This window comes from Diabrotica undecimpunctata, chromosome 3 (assembly GCF_040954645.1).
Source record: "Diabrotica undecimpunctata isolate CICGRU chromosome 3, icDiaUnde3, whole genome shotgun sequence".
In the NCBI taxonomy this organism is placed as follows: domain Eukaryota; kingdom Metazoa; phylum Arthropoda; class Insecta; order Coleoptera; family Chrysomelidae; genus Diabrotica; species Diabrotica undecimpunctata.
Genome location: NC_092805.1, coordinates 109,357,101 through 109,378,632, shown reverse-complemented (window position 1 = coordinate 109,378,632; position 21,532 = coordinate 109,357,101). Strand labels below are relative to the sequence as shown.

The following is a 21,532-nucleotide window of genomic DNA, read 5'->3' as shown; positions in this document are numbered from 1 at the left end:
ATCAGGACTTTACCTACATTCATTCAACTTGTCTTCAATTTCCAATAATTCATTTACCTTATGTGTAATGAATTGAGTAATATGTTTTTCTGCTTGCTTTAGACCAGGTAATATGATACACACGCCGATATAGGGCTAAAATGTATGATTTTATAAATTAATTTTTCAAAAAATTAATTTCTATTATGACAAATATACTAATAGAGTTGTATTTCATAATATATATATATATATATATATATATATATATATATATATATATATACGTCTTTTTCTTATGTGTCACTTTATAAAACAATTTGTCAATTTAAAAAAAATTTTTTACAACATATTTTTTATTATTAGACTTATTCATTGAGTTGTGCGTAAAAATTGTCACCTATTAGTAAAACATCCAAGAAATACAAATCTCAATAACTTGTTTATGAAGATGAAAATAAACATTTTCGAAAGCTTGAAAATTAGTTAAAAGAGTATACTTATTTCATCGGTGCGTATCCCAATAAACCTCAAAGCTCCGTTTTCTAACGTTTTCAGTGAAGACTCCTTTTTTCTTTTTCTATATATATATATATATATATATATATATATATATATATATATATATATATTTCTGAAGCTATTTTCTTGTGGCATTTTAAAGTAATTACTATTGTTATGGGATTAAGACACAATTGAAGGTTAATAGTTATTTAACCAACAAGTGTATTAATAAGGGCGATTAACAATTGAGATATATTAACGCGCGAGCGAAGCGAGTGCGTTAATGTTCGAGATTGTTAATCGCCATTTTAATTTATGAGTTAGTTACAAAACTTTTCCGTGGACCGTACTTTTCAGAAATAAAGATATCTTAGTTTAAATATTTATTTACTTAACGATAAACAACAAATCAAGATATTGATAAATAATTATCTGGTGTATAGCATGTTGACAAATTTATCTTTAAGTCTTCTTGGACCTCTGTAAATTCTGTGATAGAAGAAGTTAAATTCTGGTGGAGTTAAATTAAACTCTTTGTCAATATCCATCCTTTGATTTTTCAAATACACACAATTTTAAGCAATAAAGTACTAACATCGGCTACTTCATTTTAAATTAATTTTTTAGTGGGTTTATAAATAGGTATATGTTTGGTTGCCTACACCACAGGTCACTGCCAATCTCAGAGCGTTTAATTAATTTATGCAAGCAATGTATGTTGTGTTGCCTATAATAAAATCGTTCATTAATAGAAAATCATTCATTAATAGGGGCCATTAATCAATTATTTTGAGGGTGTTAAAATTGATCATAAATGGACGGTCAACGGAAAAATAAGTTTATTGACTTTTTTTTACCCACATTTCCAATGATGTATCATGCGTCACGATCCGACTAACTATTCTAACCCCACCATAAAACGCTCAAAAGATATTTTGCTTAATAAAAATCGTATAATACAATTACAGTACCTAAGATATATGTTTAGTAATTAAAAAAAAAAAAAATAACTACTGATGAAGTAGTAAAATATTCGAGTAAAGGATATTTGAATCATCAATATTTTTACAATGAATTAGCAATAAATTAACCCTATCGTTTCAAGAACAAAATACGATTGACTCATAGACTGAAATGTCAGTTGGTGGTTCAGATTTCTTTCTTAGGCTGCGCTAGGAGATATCTTAATCTAGTTATTTTAGTTAATTTTAATTAAGTTTGTTTAATTTTACTTAATTTTATTTAATTTTCGTTTAATTTAATTTAATTTTATTTTATTTTGGAAAAATGTTGACGTTTGTTAAACTTCATTTTATTTATAATAAGTGTATATGTAAATGTATCTTGCCTTACAATTACAGTAACAGTAAAATTATTTACTGATGAAGTAGTCAAATTTCCGAATAAGAATATTTGAATCATCAATTTGTAGAATGAATTAGCAATAAATCAACCGTATTGTTTCAAGAACAAAATATGATTTTGTTGGTAGTTCAGATTTCTTTCCTAGGTGGCGTAGTTACCCCAACGGACACACAGTGTGACTTGTCGTCCTAGCCTTTTATATAGATAATTTCTAAAAATGCTTTTATCATGAGTTCTTTAGGTGTTTGAGGGATTTGAGGGGGGTGCATAATCCAAGGAGGAATTTTGATGGAAGGGGATGGGATGGGATTAAAGTTGATGTCGCTTGTTATTGTGGACAATATAGAAAATATAGGTTGTATTATTGGGCAGGGGGTGGTATGGGCAATAGAAATTAACAAACGCATTTTGGCAGAAAACCAAACTTACTGGAAATACTACAATGATGGTAGGAAGATCCAAAATTAGATAGAAAGAATAGACAACTGATAAGATTGAGAAGTTGGATTCAAAGGCTGGAGAAAAAAGTAAAAATGGAGGAAGATTATAGAAGATCTTAAGTCACAAAACTAGTTGTTGAACTAAAAACGATTAATGTGGACTGATTTTCAGCGTCCAAAGAATCGAAATAGCCCACAGAGCCATGCAATCATTCTGATAAAAGTCAAGGTGCCATGATAAATAAAGATGTATTAAAAATTTTAAAATATAAATTTGAATAGACGACGAAATTTTGAAAATATAATATGTCAGTTATTTCTGAAAGTTATTCATTTCTAAGATTTAGAGTTTCAAGAAACAATATTTAAACATGTCTAATTTAATCAAATATTATTTAATGTACTCACATCTTTTTTCGAATACATTTTTAAATGCATTTTTGTCATTAATGTTAAATTTATCACAATATTTTTTTAAATGACATTGAGTAAGTAATTCTCTTTTAAGACAGATATCATGATTTTTTTTCGACAGCACTTTAGTCGTTAATTCGTATTATTTCTGCATTCACTTAACATTAATATATTATGCAAGAAATTGCAAAAACAGAATTGAAATAATTAAAATTGTTATTCAACTCATTTTAAAAATGTTTAATATGTATATATGTAATCTACATTGTTTTATATTGTGTGTTCAGCCTGCCGTGTAAGTAGTTTAAAACTGTTTACCATAGTGTATATTTTTCTAGCTTCCTCGGTTGTCCATTAAATCGACCTAACAAAATTTTGACATATTAAAAGTTTATATAATATTCTATATGTTTTTTGTACATCTTTAAAATGTTTGTAGTGTTTTACAGTTTTGGATTTTCCGATGCTGTGTTGCTTGGTCTATAGGTGTCTTACAATGGTAAATTGTTTAGTTCGAAAAGTTGACTCATGTTTAGTATGAAATCGTGTGTGTGGTGCGTGGATTAACTGTGGTTGTATCGTTTTCACATTGTGCAGTTGCCTATCAATATAAGATAAGGTAATAATAATAAATACTTTATTAACGAAATTCGTTCTGTTTGAAATCATCAATCGTACAACAATATTATTGATAAATAACTGCATGCTGGTTATATTTGGTAATTATCATTAATCAATTGCATGTGATTTATAAAATTATTATTTGATTAACAGCACTTCCGACCAAAAAATGAATATATGTAGTATATTATCCTCAGCAATTTTATATTGTGTTATATTCAATTATAATAACCGATTAAAACAGCTGCTAATATATGTGAATTTGTTAACGCCTTTTAATATTAGCCAACTTTGTGTAGATTAGGCAAACGCTAACACAGAATACAAATTGAACGCATGTCAGAAACAAACTCGATTTCAGTTTGCTCGGTAACACTAAATTGATTGTCTGAGAGTAAATGTACATGTATACTAATAATAGAAGGCTTCGCATTTACAGGAGGCTCAGATAATAATTTGCCCCATAATGTATTACCGAAACAGTGAACTATCGAGATGGTTTCTTGTATTTTTGGAATTTTCCTTTTCGAAGAAAAAAAAGTTTGTGTTCGTAGCCCGTGGTAGTCACGGAGGAGTTTTAACAACGAAGAAATACATTACAGATATTCTCCAAGATCATCTTTTTCTTACACCAGCTACGTCAGCAACGGCTTCATGTTAATGCATTATAACACTCGATGTTATACACTATGGATTACAAACGTTACAAAACTGGCATCAATATTATAACGATGTTCTGACCTTCAGAGGCCAGAACATCGTTGAGTATGACCACGAACAGCCATGAATCTCATAAAGCGTTTATGGGATGAGCTCAAACGCGCAGTTGAAGTAGTTCTTCAACTGTCGCGTAACAGCGATAGTTAGACAACTGAAAGTTGCCAGGAATCACCAATAAGCTTTAGAGGGCCTCAATAAATTACAATAAAACGTGTTAATAAAGTTAAGCCTATTCACAGAATTTTATTTCAAATATAATTATGGGTCGACACTTAAAAATAAGTTTACCGTTCAACTGGCAATTATTACCAAACACTGTACCGCTGTATGAAGAAACATAAAGTCAAAAGACTTTTCATATTTCATTTTTCTTCTTATAGAGGTTGCTACAAGCAACCACCGGTACATTGTTTCTGTTCTGTTTTGTTTTTTATGGCCTCGTTACGGTGCGATTTGCATCTCAATTTTTAGCGATTGTGATGGTGTGATGTAGTCTGGTTCTAAACTATATCAGGGTAGCCGAATTTTAGTTTTGTAGTCGTGTAACTCATAAAAACTATGTGGTAGTCATTGTGAGGTTAAAATTAGTTACGTTTAACCATAGACATATAATACAAATAGACTGATCGTTGCAATACCAGCCCGTTTCCAGTGTGACAGAGAAAACTGACGCAAAGCAGCCCCTGTATCTCTTTCTAATTTGCCAGATTTATGGACCACGTGATCTAAATGACCAATGAAAAGGTCACGTGATCGATAAACCCGGCCTATTAGACAGAGATGCAGGGACTGCTTTGCGTCAGTTTTCTCTGTCGCACTGAAGGAACGGGCTGGTATTGCATCAATCAGTTTATGTATTATTACGAGCATATGTCTATGCATTTAACCATAGACATATAATACAGACAGACTGACTGCTGCAATATAGTCGCGTTCCCGAAGTGCGATAGATAAAAGTGATGCAAAGAAGTCCTTACATCTCTTTCTAATAGGCCGACGTTATCGACCACTTGACTTTCTCATTGGTAATTTTTTTGAATTTTAATAATGTATATTGAAGAAACAATAATTTTTATGAAAAAACGTCAGTCAAAATACTGTCAAAGTGTTTACACGCATTTCAAAGTTTCTCTTAAAAAATTTAAATATTTAAACGATTATTTCTTCAGTTATGAACGTATAAATAGTAAATAATAATAAAATCAAAATCCTATTCGATAAATAAAAATTAGTGAACTTATTGGAGAAAATCTGTAAGTAATTTTAATCTAATTAGATACTTACTTCAGAAGTTCATATTATTTATATTACTTGATGTCATTAAACAACGAAAATGGATGATGTTAATAGTCCAGGGGCATCGAGGCCCCAAACGTTATTGACATCATATAAAACTTCTTCATATTCTGCAGCGTTATTCAATTCAACTCCAAAATTCCCATCCAAAAAACAAGCTATTTTATACAATGCTCTGGAAAACGCCAAACTTGAGGGATATCTACTTGCACTGGGAAAAATTATATAACCAAGATATATTATTTTTTCATCAAGAATTTCAAATCACCGTATTTGTATCTACCTAGCTAGTGAAGAATTAGTAGAAACTGTCATGAATGCTGACAACGAAAGAATAACTATCAATCAACAAATAATTTATGCTCGACGCTTGATTACACCAAATGAAAGATTACTGATCTCTAATATTTGCCCTAGTATTCCTCACACTTTCATAGAATCTGAACTTAAAAAGTTAGGCCTTAATTTATTAACTCCAATTAATTTTTTACGAATAGGTACAACAAACTCAGAATATAGACATATACTGAGCTTTCGAAGACACACATTTATCTCTCCTTTGGAAGCTACATTAATTCCTCCCTCAATTGTCATAAACCACGATCAAACATCTTATCGTATTTTCTTATCTTTAGAAAAACAGATGTGTTACTATTGTAAACAATCTGACCATTTTGTAGCAAATTATCCATCCTGTACAAATCCAAATCAAAACTTAACAACAGTGCCAACTACTACTATAAATACAGTAATACAGTTAATACTCTTCCACATGACGTCCCGATCACATCAGCATTTTCAGCGAAGTCCTATTCCTTACAATCCACGACTATACCTTCTTCATTAACCATACCAATATTAACTGCATCCCAAATATCACCCTAACATTATTCCCACGTTCTCAAACTACATGCACAGATATAAATATAACAACTACCCAGTTATCAACAATACCTAATGTTTCACAACCTCATACATCAATCCCAAACTGTTCCTCAACACTTGCATGTCCTATCAATAGCATATCAATAGATACCACTGATACACTTGAAATAACTAATACACCTAGTAAAGAAGTAAACCCAGCTAAGCGCAGCCTTGATGAAATTTTAACCCCTTACAAGAACCTAAAGAAAATTTTACAAAACCAATACAAAAACTTAAAAAATCCAAAACTATTAATAATTCTGAGACTATTGCTAACAGTGTTCTTCTTCTCGTGCCACTCCTAGCGGAGATTGGAAATCATCATGGCCACTGCGACTTTGTTAGCAGCGCGCCTAAAAAGTTCAATCGAACTACACCCGAACCATTCACGTAGATTACGAAGCCACGATATTTTTCTTCTTCCCACACTTCTTTTGGCCTTAATTTTGCCCTGCATGATATTTCTTAAAAGTTCGTACTTTTCACCTCTCACAATGTGCCCCAAGTATTCCATCTTTCTAGTTTTTATCTCATTTAGAATTTCGCATCTTTTGTCTAAAGTTTGGAGTACTTGCGTGTTAGTGACGCCGTCCATCCATGATATTCTGAGAATGCGCCTATAGCACCACATCTCGAAAGCTTCGATGTTTTTTGTGGTCAACTGTTTTAGTGTCCAAGCCTCTACTCCATACAACAGGGTAGAAAAGACATAACACCGCAGCATTCGTATTCGTAACTTTATATTGATATCACGATTGCAAAAGAGTTTGCGCATTCTATTAAAGACTGATCTAGCGATTTCTATTCTACATCTAATCTCTTTTGTTTGATCAGTATCGTCTGTGATCCAAGCACCTAGATATTTATAACAGGACACACGCTCAATCGTTGTATTGTCTATTTTTTTTTTTTTTTTGCTAACAGTATGGAACCCGTAAAAGATTCTATTACTAATAAACTTATAACACCGATATTAAATTTTGAACTAACTGATTTTTTTTGAAAATGCTTTAGGATCTCCAGATAAATTGAGTCTATCTAAAACTTATACAGAAGACACATTAGGCTTACTTAATCTGTTAAAAGAAATCTATTCCCACATTATATAAAAAAAAATTAAATTGCGATGTACTAAAATAATTAATTCAATTACTCGACAACTAAAACCTCAGCTCGATAGCGACTCCTCCATAGAATATTCTACATAAGCTCACTTGCCATCAATAAGGCCCTAACCTTTATTCTAGAAAAAAAAAACTTCCCAAATCTCTTATAATATCTGATTTACTTAGTTGTCTGACATCAATTTCTCAGATTTATCCCTCTCATCCAACATTACAGCAAATTAAGTTAATTTTATACCGTATATACCAAAACAATTTGACAGGAGAGTTCCTCTGGGTACCGTCACACGTTGGAATAGAAGGTAACAAAAAGGCAGATAGTCTAGCTAGGTCTGCAGTAACCAATACAGCCGCATCAGTGAAAAATGTAACGGTGCATTTAGATTTAAAACCTTATTTAAAATCAAAATTGCACGATGTTTGGCAAAACCAATGGAATAGAAGCACCACTAAATTGATAGAAATAAAATCTTCGGTCCTTCCATGGAACTTCTGGCCTTCAAAGCGACATCAAGTCCTAATAACACGTCTCAGATACACACTTCTACAACACATGAATACTTGTTGAAGAGAGAAGAGGAACCTGTATGTTTTGTTTGTGAATGTAAAGTGACAGTGAAGCACATTTTGATTGACTGTCCAATACATATACTCAGTTGAAAGACTATATCACCACATTCCTAAAACATTAAAAGAACTTTTAGGAGAATCTAAATACGTAGCTGACTTGATAGAATTCTTGAAATCTATAAACTTTTTTAATAAAATTTAATACAATTCATCAATAATTAAAATATATATTGTATACCTTATTATGTAATTGATATTTTGTATGTGCCTATGTATGTCTTTATCACTTTTTGTATTTTTCTTATGCTAATGACCCTAAGTGGTTGAAGCAAAATAAATTTAAAAAAAAATAATTATTTTTATGTTTAAAGCTATTATAAGAAAGCGAAGTATGCTCTTAGTAATTCTACGTATTGATAGTACTAAAAATTAAAACCAAAGAAGGGCTTTAGCTTTTTATGACAAAAAAGTGGTAAAAACATTTACCACTATTATAATCAATAAACATTAGTGATTTTTCCACAAAATATCCCATCTAAATCAAAACTCACACTCGAAAAATTAAATAAAGGTTTATCCATAAATAATAGTTTAGATTTATTGTAGAATTTCAATATTTACCAATGTTCAAAATGACCCTAGATCATGTTATTAAATTCCTGAGAAACCTGTTGTATAACGTCCGGAAAAACTTTCCCAATTCTTTAGTTATCTATGTTCGATTATTATACACTTTAAACCTTAAGTAAGATAGACCTGTTAATCTGTAAGGGAACGCTTTATACTAGTTGACTCTGTTTGCAATACAAAATGATATTTATCAGAATAAAGAACTTGCCAAATAAATAAAGCCTAATGATTTTATTTTCAATAATACCAGCCAAGTAAATTCACTTTTTTGGAAAATTGGTTGTGAGTTTTTTCTGTAAAACGGCACATCTGCATAAAGTCTAATTGTTATTTGTTCACATAATTTATTTATAAGATAAAAATAGTGTCACTTTAAGGCAAAAACCCAAATACGCAATATCTCAAAAAGTTGAGTATAATCTACTTAGAAATTCACTAATGTGGGACCTCAATTGAAATATTGCCGAAAAAGAACAAAAAAAAAATGAAACAATATTCTGTTAAGTTGCAAAAATTTCATACGTAACCAGTAAAACTGTTTTTTTGTAATTCAGTACCTAAAAGTCATTATTTTAACGTAGATTGCATTGATCATAATGGCGCTTTATAAGAGGTTAAAGAACGCAGGTATAGGAACTAATAGAACCAAAACACAGAAAAGGATACATGGATTGACTACCTAAAAAGCTCTATGCAGAGGAAGAACAAACGACGCTAGAACCGGAAACACCAGCTAATTCTACTATTCAAAAAAAGAGATAAAAAACAGCCAGAAAACTACAGAGGTATTAACTTGTTGAATACTATATATCCTAAAACTTACAACTAAAATTTTACGAGAACTAATAAATCATAAGCTAAGCAGATGAACAACAGGGTTTTCGTAGTGGAAGATCATGTATAGATGCAATATTCATCAGAAAGGAAATTACTGAGAAATCACTAGAGTATAATAGACCAGCATTTCTGCGTCTGATTTACTTAAGAAAGCATTTAACAGAGTAAGACTTTAAGATGTAATCCATCTTCTGTTTAATAGAGAAGGTCCCCTAAATATTATAAAAACTATTAAAAACATCTACCAAAACAACAAAATGGAAGTCAGAATAGGTTGGCAACTTACAGAACCGATAGAAATAGACATAGGCAGCGGAATAAGACAGAGGACCCATTGAGCCTATGTTGTTCAATTTAATCATGGATGAAATTATCAAAAGCGTTAACAAAGGAAGAGAATATAGAATGGGGAACAAAGAAGTAGAAATACTCTGTTACGCGGACGACGCAATATTTATAGCCCAAGATGATGATTGTCTTCAAAGACTGGTCTACAGATTTAATATAAGAGCAAAAGAATTTACTATGACAATCTCATCTCAGAAAACTAAAACAATAGTGATCAGCAAATAACCAACCAGATGTAAAATAGAAATTGTGGAAATCAGTATCGAACAAGTAATGTAACATGTAATGTAAAGTACCTTGGAATTACACTGTCTAGCTATGGAAACTAGGACAAAGAAGTGAGATATCAAGTAAAAAAAGCAAATAAACTGGCAGGATGCCTTAGTAACACTATACGAATATATGACGAAACAGACACATTAACACTGAGATAAAGTCAAGAATATATAAGACCAGTGTAAGACCAATTATGACATGTGCCTCAGAAACAAGACCCGACACAGCCAAAACACAAAGGCTACTGGAAACGGCAGAGATGAGAGTACTGGGAAAAATTACAGGAAATACGCTGAGAGATCGAAAGAGAAGTGAAGACATTAGAAGAAAATGTAACGTACAGTATATGAACGAATGGAAACCTGGATGGATGAAAATGGACTAAATAGAAAAAACAATGGAGTAACCACCTAATTAGAATTGGGGAGACCGGGTCATCAAAATAGCAAGAGATAAGTCACCAATCTGCAGAAGAAGTATCGAGCAACCGCGCAAAAGATGAAGTGACAACCTTTCATAGAGGTATTAATCCGCTAATGAACAACCAGAATTGCTTATAAAGAGGAAGAAGAAGAGGAAACAAGAATTACGACAGATCCATTTATTGGACAGACATTTTATTTATACATTTTATTTATTATATTATTATTTTAAATTTTATTATAACGGTTTTAACGAAGAACCGCTGGCGCTGTGACTTTTATCTTCGAAGTGGTTGCAATTCAATTTATACATGCATACTATATTAATAGCGCTACAGGCTTTGTAGGCCCCTGACTTCCAAAAACTTGGTTATGTCCCTCCATTTTTTTGGGCCCCTTGCTTTCTCTCTCAAAATCTCTCACACCTATTTCCGACAAGTCTTGCTTTACTGCTTCGAACCATTTCTTCTTTGGGCGTCCCCTTTTGGGTGTATTTTTGCCCTAATTATTGGTTTTCCATACATCCTTATTATTTCTTTATTTGTCCGTCTTCTCCAAATATTCTTTGCCGTCTTCATTCAGCCGAAGGTTTTTCTGAGCACTTTTCTTTCCCAGAGCTCAAGTAACGTCGAATAACATATTTTAGTTTTGAATTATCTGCTCTCACATACACGGTAAAAAAATATTTTTACAATCAAAAATCGTTTTAAAAAGTTACTGTGAGATTACTAATAACTAAAAATCTCCTAATAAAAAAAGCCTTTTTACAAAATCTAAAACACGTCGATTTTTAAATTTAATGTTCTACATTTTACAATAAAATTTCATTATACTAGGTGATACACATTATAGTGATGACGTCATCGGCTCTTTTTTTAACTGTAACACCCTGTATTTTAGGACATTTTTAGATCGATAAAAATGAGCTGATTCCAAAAAAGTATAATACTGGGGGTCTAACGGAATTTAAGTTGAAACATGTGCGCTTAGAAAATTAATTTTTATTGATTTATAATATTAATAAATTATAAATAAATTATAATAAATAACATAAAAGTAATCCACTAATTAATACATGACTTAATCTTAAATGTTCGAATTGTAGCCCTTGTTGTATTTGACAGTAACCCAAACGTTGTACAAATTCTTGTAGAACCTTGTTTATGATTTCTTGAGAAATATTGTTTATTCCTTTACGAATTCTTGTGTTTAAGTCTCCAACATTTGCAGGTTTCGTTTTATAAATAACATTCTTTAAATGACCCCACATAAAATAATCCAAAGGATTGAGGTCTGGCGACCTCGCTAGCCATTCAATATGTCCACGTCTTCCAATCCACCTGTTCGGAAAAATTTCGTTAGGTACCTTCGAACATCTAACGTATAATGCGGAGGCGCACCATCCTGTTGAAGCCATAAACTTTTATCAAAACCTCCAAGATTAATTGTACTGGGGAATAAATTAACTAAAGTAGGTATGAGATACCCACTTAAAAATTGAAGGTATGCTGGCCCGTTTAAATTACCTTCCAAATAGTAGGGTTCAATGATTTTATTTCTTACAATGCCAGCCCATAAGTTTACCTTTTGCGGATATTGTGTATGATGTTCCCGCATCCAGTTGGAGTTGTCTTTAGCCCAGTGTCTACAATTTTGACGATTGACCTCGCTATTTAATTTGAATATAGCCTCATCAAAAAAAAATATTTTGAACCAAGAAAGGGGTTTCGGTGGCTGTTATCCATCATTATTTCACAAAATTGTATTTTTTTATCTGGATCAACTACGTTTAATTCTTGTATAACTGTGCATTTTACCTACTTTTACGTACTATGTGTACCGTTGTTTTGCAAACATCGAGATCACTACTAACCTTACGAACAGAAGTGTACGCATCTTCTTCAAAAGCAAGTAGAACATCTAATGTTGTAACATAATTTACAGAGAGATGACCTGATTTGCGTGCATTTCAACCGTACCAGTTTCTCGAAATTTCTTTTCAATCTTATTTACTGTTGACTGCGTAATGGGTATTTCTGGATATTTATCATTAAATAAATTACACACTTCCATCTGAGTTCGCGATTTGTCTCCATACCCAATCATGAGTATGTATTTCAATTCTTTGCTTTACACTCAAATTCATTTCTACTTACAATTAATTCTAAACAATAATACAGTACATTCACGAGTTAATAGAATTATTGTACCACTTAATTGTTATTGAATGTTACTAAAAATAATTACAGTTTACCAAAAACTAGAAGTAGGCTACTTTTTGCAATTGATAATAAATAATTTATTTTCTAATCGCATATCTTTCAAATTATATCCATTAGACCCGAGTATTATCCTTTTTTGAAATCAGCTCATTTTTATCGATCTAAAAATGTCCTAAAATACAGGGTGTTACATTAAAAAAAAAGAGCAGATGACGTCATCTGCTCTTTGACTGACGTAAAATGTAGAACATTAAATTTGAACATTGACGTGTTTTAGATTTTTTTAAAAAGGCTTTTCATGTAGGAAATATCGAATTTATTCCATACTTTACGGACAGACTGTATCTACTGATTAGTATAATTAATATATTTTAAGATTAGTGGAAATGTTTTTAATGTTCAGAATGTGCATGTAGACATAACTTCGTTATATTAAACACATTACATTTAAACGTGAATGCAAAAAAATTTAGTTAAACAGTAAATAAAATCGCAATTAACATTTTAAAAAATTGAAGCTGATATAATAATCTATTCTAATACAGCAGATAAAATAATTAAAATTAAGTGTAAACGTTACGTAGCACATTTTATTTAGCTAATAACTAATCTAAATTTTAAGCCTTGTTTTAGCGTAGTAAGAATATTATTAAATATCTAGTCCTTAGAGATTTGATCTCTAAAAATAAGACGAACAAGCTGAATTTTGCTGAGAATTTCAATTTTGCGACCCCAAAAATGACTCAAAAAAGATTACCACTCCTACCCCCGGTTTATCCCTAAAACAATCCTGGTAGAGGGGGGAGGCGGAAAAAATTCATTTACCAAGAACTTGAAAAGAAAAAAATATTTCAAATGAAAAATATCATTGAGATAATTTTGAACAAAAATGTTTTAAACAAAACAAAAATGAACAAAAAACAGTTCTTGTGTAGAATGAACGGTTCTCTCAGAAACAACGCTTAAAGCGATCGGCGATTTTGAATGTCAGTTATGCAGGCAAAATCAATTTTAAATAAAATTTGTATCAACTCACCGGTAAAAATTCGATATCTTTCAGAGTGTCCTATCTAGAAAAATCAAAATGTGTTTTAAATGTAAAGAGCGCAGCTTTCGTATGCAATTAATACGTTAAATCTATTAAATAAATAAAACTCTGCGCGATTTTTGCCATTTTTTTTCGGTTCTCATAAGATCAAAATTAATTACTTCCATTGACCTTTTGTAGCGGAATTTCCATTGTTAAAGGCTAATTCTATAACGTGTACTTTTGATTTTGAGTTTTGGCAACAAATATGAGCCATTTGAAAATGCCTAAAAACGCTTAATTTAAACTTTCACATTTCAAATGATTGCACGTTACGGAAAATGCCTCCTTGAACACGTTATTGGGTGGAATTTGTAGCTGAAGTTGTTTACTGTTGCATTTGAACTACTCTGACGTCACTGTCGGTAAGCGTTGAATCTGCATTACCGACCGAGCATGAACCTTTTTGGTGAAACTTTTTGGTCTGTCAATTCTTCTTCGTCTGTCAACTAACTGTCAATTCTTCTTCTTTTCCATAGCTAATATCAGAAAAAAAAGCTACACCGACTCGGGGGATATGAAAAAAGTATGACAGACATATTTTCATTTTTAAGGATTTGAGAATATCACACATGTGGAAACCGTAACGAGCTTCATACTGTATTTTATCTAGGACGAACAAATAATTTATTTTTAAAGTTGTTATTGCACTTCCGGTCTTCGACAAGAATATATGTTGGTCATAGACGGTTCTTTGGTAGCCATCAGGCAACAATTTCCCTTGATCATGTTTATAAAAAAACATAAGGAGTGCACTGTATATCCGATTTCTTAAACTTTTTAAATCGTTTGCAGCAAATATGTGTATGGATGTTATCAATAGCACTTATTCTAAAAACGAGCCTGGTATAATGGCTTGGATGTGATATTAATTTGTGTAGACGGCGTTTATCTGGCGACCATAAAACAAAATGTATAATGCCTTTATATTTATCGTTAAGTACTAGTATAGTAAGTATCTGCATATTTGCTTGAGCGAGTATAATAGTAACAATGTATGATTTTAATGACATGACTAATATTATATCAGTGTTTTGCATTTAGTATTTGTTTTTGGACACATAGAAATATTTATATGGATTAAGTAGTTTATATCCATCACTTTATGAGAACAGGTTTTGCGAAAATAGCAGTTTATCCCAGTAAATGACCGCTTTGGAGTGTAATTTTCCTCGTCACGGCGGATTTGCTTGAAAATTGGATTTAGGTTCCTGTTACAGTGTACTTCGCTTTTGGCCAAGGGTTGCTTTTATTTGGGGGGCGATAGCAACCCCTTCTCGGTTGTGGAAAAACATACGTTCAAAATAAGTCCAGAAATGGAGATAAATTGACTAATTCTAAGCAACTTTTGTTCTATAAAAATGGTGTACTTATGAAGTATATAGACCCAGCAGAAGCAGAGTTGTAACTCATAAAAAGCTAGTTTTCGAAGAAATTCCCTTAATTTCCTCTCCACCACGTGATTTAGAGACTGGCCAATACCTGCAACCATTTGCTAGAATTTGTCGTTAAAATATGGACGTCACAGGTACACATGTTCCTACTTTTATCTCCTTGATGGTCACCGGGTAATCATTGACATTGATAAGTCTTATAGGAATTTCTTTAGCAGAAGTCCTCAATTCCTTTCCAATTATAATTTCTCGGCCAACCTCCTCGTCATGGTTCCAAGGCTTCATCATAACAGGTATCCCTTCGTCCACAATTCCCTGTAGTCGCGATACTATGATCGTTTCGTTCTAACACTTAGTCTTTATTTGTTTAATTTATATACAATCTTACACTAATTTAATTTTCACTAACACTAATTTATATAATTTATTTATTTCCGCGTTACAATTCAAAACTCGATGCAGTTATTCTTTTTAGACTGACTTAAAAATCTAAATTGTCTGTCTTTATTTAACTTCAATCGACGCACCTCGAACAACGGTGTTTTATGTTCGTGAAGGTTGGGGTCGTTGATCAGCTATCATGACAATTGTAAAGCTTTTGATCGAGCTTAATACCAAAAACTAGAAATATTCAGAGTAACATATGTAGACGAAGGTGGCGAGGGAGTGAATCATTATGGAACTCTACTGGCATTAGACAGCTCAAGTAAGGGCGAAGAGCAACATATCGGAGCAGATAACCATGAGAAAGGGGGCACAACAGGGGTGCATATTATTCCCACTCCTCTCTAATCTGTATTAGGAAAACATCTTCGCAGAAGCTGTTAAAGATGGAAGCGCTGGAAACATCGTCTATTTGTTCAAACACAAGCTTTTCTTACACTGCACATCAGCATCGTTGAACGAGTGCCACCCTTTAGATACGTGGAAGCAGTTATTAGTAATAATAGAGATACGACTAAAGAAATCTTTTCAGGAATAGAGCAGGCTAGAGGACGTTTATGAGCTTGAAAAACTTCTTTATTTTTTTGGAATCCGAATACTAGGCTGCTATCTTTTCCCAATGTTCCTCTACGTCTGCAAGAGCTGAAAAATGTGAAACATATCCTGGATCAAAAGGATATCAAACACTGAAGTTCTTGACAAAGAATGCAGAAGAACAAGGAGTGGAGGCTAATCAATAGAGGAAAGACCTTGTTCCTGGCCCAAGCATCTGCGCTAATTGCTAGGCAAAACGTTATCCGAAATCTTTAGAACTGCTATTTCACGTGTAGCTATAGCTATATAGTGTATTAGATCGATAACCTTCGAAGGGAGAGGGTGCAATAAGAAGAAAAATAACTTTCTTAGGTTCATAGATCTTTCTTGTTAACAAATAACCTGCTGTGATGTGTTAATTAAAAGTTAGAGTTACATCTTTAATGACCTTTATATTATTTCGGTTACTGTAAAATATTCCGTGATAAATTTAGTACTTTTCTAACGCATATGTATTTTGACTTTCAATTTTGAATTGGTTTCACTTTTTGTTGTCGTCGTTTGTATTATCTGTTTATACAAGAATGACCTAATTTTTATTAACAAACCACATATTAGATGTTTACACAAACAGTATATAATATTAATCATAATTAATAGTTTTCAGTTTATAGTTTCTTATAAATTAATAATACTCATATAAAAATATGTTAACTGAAAATAATATCAAATTTCTGCAATCTGGAAATAATCTAAAATTAGAATAGAACATACAGAAAATTGATTTTTATATTTTATAGTTATTAAAAACACGTCACAAATAAAATTTTGAAATGCTGATAACTAAAAAAAAACATTTTTATTTTTATGATAAACTAAATAATATATTTTACTCTTAAGTATTATTTCCATTCATGTATATTGGGGAGATCAGAAGTAAATAGTTTAATACTAGTACAGAGATTGTGGGAAATTAAATAGTATTAACCTATTAGTACTCAGAACTAGCAGAGATTAAAATTGTTGAATTTGTTAATCGATTTGATCAGACAAAGTTTTAATTATTCACCAAAAAAGAAGAAAAAAATTCAAGGACTCGGATGGGCAAATAAGCCTTGCATATTCTAGTGGTTAATACACATATTCATCATCAATCAGCCAATCCCGTCCACTGCTGGACATAGGCCTCCCTCAGTTCTTTCCAGTGTTCTCTACACTGGGCCGCTTGTAGCCAGTTTCCCGCTACTCTTTTTATGTCGTCGGTCCATCTAGTCGGTGGTCGTCCTCGGCTTCTTTTATAATTTCTGGGCCTCCATTCCATAATTCGTCTTGTCCATCGTCCATCTTGTGTTCTGGCTAAGTGTCCTGCACAGTTCCACTTAAGTCTCGTGGTTCTTTCGATGACGTCTTGAACTCCTGATCTTTGCCTGATTTGTCGGTTTGTTATGTGGTCTCGGAGGCTCACATTCAGCATTGCACGTTCCATGGCTCATTGTGTAACTCTTAGTTTATTCGCAGATTTCTGCGTGAGTGTTAAAGTCTCTGCTCCATAAGTTTGTACAGGCAAAACACATTGGTTATAAACTTTTCGCTTGAGACACATGGGAATTGAACTTTTTAGAATATGGCTTAGTTTGCCAAATGCTGCCCATGTCAGGCCTATTCGCCTCTGTATTTCATTTGTTTGATTGTCTCTGTTTATTTTGATCTCGTGTCCCAGATATTTGTAAGTGTCTGTTTGTTGTATGGTATTATTGTCGATAGTTATATTTCCACTCATTACGAGATTTGTCATAAGTTTAGTTTTCTCAAAGTTTATCTTTAATCCTGCTCTTTCAGACAGACTTTTAAGCGAATGTAGCATAGAAACCGTATCCTGTAAGTTATCTGCGATTAATACGACATCATCTGCAAACCTCAGATGATTTAATCTTTCTCCATCTATATTGATGCCCATATCTTGCCATTGGGTGTTCTTAAATATTGACTCTAGAGCTGCCGTGAACAATTTTGGTGAAATATTGTCTCCTTGTCTTACTCCTCGACCTAAGCTGAATTTTTCTGTGTCTTCGTGTAGTCGTATACTTGATGTAGCGTTCTCGTAGATGTTTTTGATTAGTGACGTGTACCTGTAATCTATTCGGCTTTGATTTAGGGCTTCCAGTACGGTTTCAAACTCTACAGTATCAAAAGCCTTCTCGTAATCGACAAATGCAAGAACCAGTGGTATGTTGTACTCGATGCATTTTTCAATTAAGATCTTTATGGTGTGCAAATGGTCATTTGTGCCATATCCTCTCCTAAAGCCTGCCTGTTCTTTGGGCTGATAGAAATCTAGTTTAGGTGTTAGTCTCTTTGTTAAGATTTTCATAAAGAGTTTATACATATGTGTCAAGAGGCTGATGGGTCTATAATTTTCTAATTTAGTAATATCACCTTTTTTGTGTAACAAGACTATCACTGCATTGTTCCAGTCTTTAGGAATCGTACCCGCATGTAAGCATTTATTAAACAGTTCGCTTACTGATTTTAATAGAATTTCTCCTCCTGCTTTTATTGCCTCAATAACGAGTCCATCGTCACCAGGCGATCGATGGTTCTTCATTTCCTTTAAAGCTGATCTTACTTCTGACACAGTAATGGGTAAAAGTATTTCCGATCCCTGATTTATGAGAGTCTTTACTCGTGTCGGTAAATTTTCTTGTGATCTTTGGCTGGTATAGAGGTCTTTATAAAACTCTCTAGTTATTTTCAGAATGTTTTGTTTATCTGTTGTTGCCTTTCCGTCTTTATCTTCTAGCTTGTATATTTCTTTTTTACTTTGTGTGAGTTCTCTTTTCATTATCTTTAAACCTTTGTTCTTTTCTACTGTTTGAGTAATTACATTAGTATTATATCTTCTTATATCTCTTCTAATATCCGCTGAAATTCTTTTATTTAGTTTTCTATATTCTTCTTTGTTTCCCTTTTCTTTCTCGCTTAGGTTTCGTCGTACACACGAGTAATTAGTAATACACATATTACTAATTTTTTAATATGTAACTATGCTGGGGGGTGGTATAAGGTTGGTAAAGGATCTTGGAGGCAATATGGGTTACTGTAATTATACGGGTCATACTGTAACAAAACTCCGAGTGTTTCCGACGAAAGATTCGGGAATTCTAGAAATAGAACTTAGTTTATGCTAACAAATACTACTCTCACGTCCCGCGCGTAGCCACTGAGTGCGTGACGTACAATAAGTGTGCGCTATTTAGCAGACAGGAGGGGGCGAAAGGCGAGTTTCTGTATCGGCAGAGATCTCGATGGACTGGTCATGGTAGTGAGAATGGAAACCTGAAGATTGTCAAAAAGAACCCTAGATAGTAAAATGCAGGGTGCAAGACCAAAAGGAAGGTAACGAAAAAGGTGGGAGGATGAAGAGGCAACGTACGCGCAAAATTTGCTAGACTTGAGAACGTGGAGAAGATATGCGCTGAATCTGCAAGGTTGAAGGCATAGTTTGGAGGAGGCCAAGGCTCTATTAGGGCTGTAGCGCCATTTGAGAGAGAGAGAGAACTATGCTGGGAATTATCTGTCTGTATCTTAGTTTAGGTGAGATTGGCTAAGTGCCAATTTGTATGGCATAGACATGCAGGAGAAAGCTGATCAATTCTTAGATGTTTAGCACAAATTCTGTTTTCAATTAGCTCCGTTGCTAGTTCTATACATGACGCAATGGAAACTGTTTCCTTTGGATGTATATATATATAATTTCTGGACTTCCCAATGGAGTTGATATTTCAGAATGAGTACGTTTCTGTCCAGTATTTTTTAATATAAATATCTCCACACTCCATTGACTCGTGAGTTTTTGTAGTTTCATTTGGATGAGTTTCTATTTTATTTTTAAAGGAATTGGAGAGTTATATGAAGGGTGTATTGATTAGTTTGGATTGGAAGTTGAAGATTTACTTGATTGTGAACTTGCATAAGTCCAGGTTTCGGCTATATGTCTAGATTGTTGATGTAGATGGGAGCTTATACGAACCAGAGAGAAAAAAATTCAATGGCATGTGTTCTCAAAATCAATGGCAATTGAATCAGAAGTAACTATATTCATCAGGTGTAGAATGCACCTGTCTTCGTAAGCTAACAACGTGATTATATTGAGGGTCTGGAATACCAGATCTCAAGAAAGTTGTCGGATGTAGTGGAGATGGACTCTCTTCATTGGAGTGCCAGAATATCATGACGCGTTAGCGACTTTAGAGATCATTAGAGATAGATTAAATATCACAGACACGTTAACTGATACTGAATAGAAATAAAGAGTCTTAATTGGTTTGGACATCTTCTATGGATGGAAGCAATTAGATGGCCCAGTGGAGTATTTAAATGGAATCCGCTAGGTATAGTTGGTCCTGATTTTATGTATCGTATTGTTATCCTCGTATTATTTCGTGCGAATGCTGTAGGATTCTGTTTTAAGTGGTCATGTTCCATTCGGTCGATTCTTGAAAATTTTTTATTTATAAACGATAAAGGGTAATTATTTTTTAATTACTTTACAATTACTTATTTACCTATTTTAAATCTACTTTAAAATGAGTCAGATAAAATTAAATTATTTGATGAAATTTTCACCAAGTAACAAAAAACAAAATTTGTTTAACCCTTTCACTGCGCATAGCACAGATCCGTACCAGGCTGTTTTCAGACAGTGCGCGTGGCACGGATCCATGCCACATGCACATTATCACTTGCCTTGCCAGTAGGAACTGAGCGCTAGTTCAAGGTAGACGTACGTTGACGAGCGTGTAGCGTACATATCGAGACTTCTAAAAAGTTCGTTCGTTTCGAATTTTGTTTTTCGTAGATAGAGTACTATGGAAATGGATGATAGTAATGCAGGGCCGTCGGACACTAAAAATCGTAAATTAGTGTGTAAAAATCCTAAAAAACTCTCTGATAAGGAATTATTACAACTATTGGAAGAATCCGGTGATGATGAAACATATTTTAGTGATGACGATGACAATTTTGAACTCTACGATGAGTCAAGTAATGACGAGTTAGACAGTGATGGAGTAGATGAAGGCGACAATAAATCAGGTAGGATTACATTTCATATTTATTTGGGTAGTGAAATTCATAATGTTGTTTAGTTCTAAAAGTGACCACTGTAGTATTATATATGTAGTGTACAAAATAGTTTTAATTAGTTTTTTAAAAACTTATATATAACTCAAAAAAATTTTGTTACAGGAGCAGTTTTGTCGACTACACAAGGACAACATCAAGTTCCCGTTGTTACAGATCTGGCTGCAGCCTGCAGTAGGCACAACTCTAGCTGAAACCACAGCAAGTACCATTCCAAAGTGGTCGGAAGTTCCTAT

The 21,532-nt window shown here is 32.9% G+C and overlaps 1 protein-coding gene across 2 annotated transcripts in view; it reads left to right on the top strand.

Annotated features, from left to right (window-relative positions):
* Positions 1–21,532, top strand: part of LOC140437210 (prestin-like) — a 187,785-nt gene that overhangs the window by 15,923 nt on the left and 150,330 nt on the right. The window contains exon 1 of one of the 2 annotated variants that reach the window (XM_072526583.1): positions 3,176–3,321. The exons of the other annotated variant lie outside the window; for it this stretch is intronic. The gene's annotated coding sequence lies outside the window, so the exon portion shown is untranslated. Of the gene's footprint in view, positions 1–3,175; positions 3,322–21,532 lie in introns of those variants that run through there. 2 annotated transcript variants of the gene reach the window in all.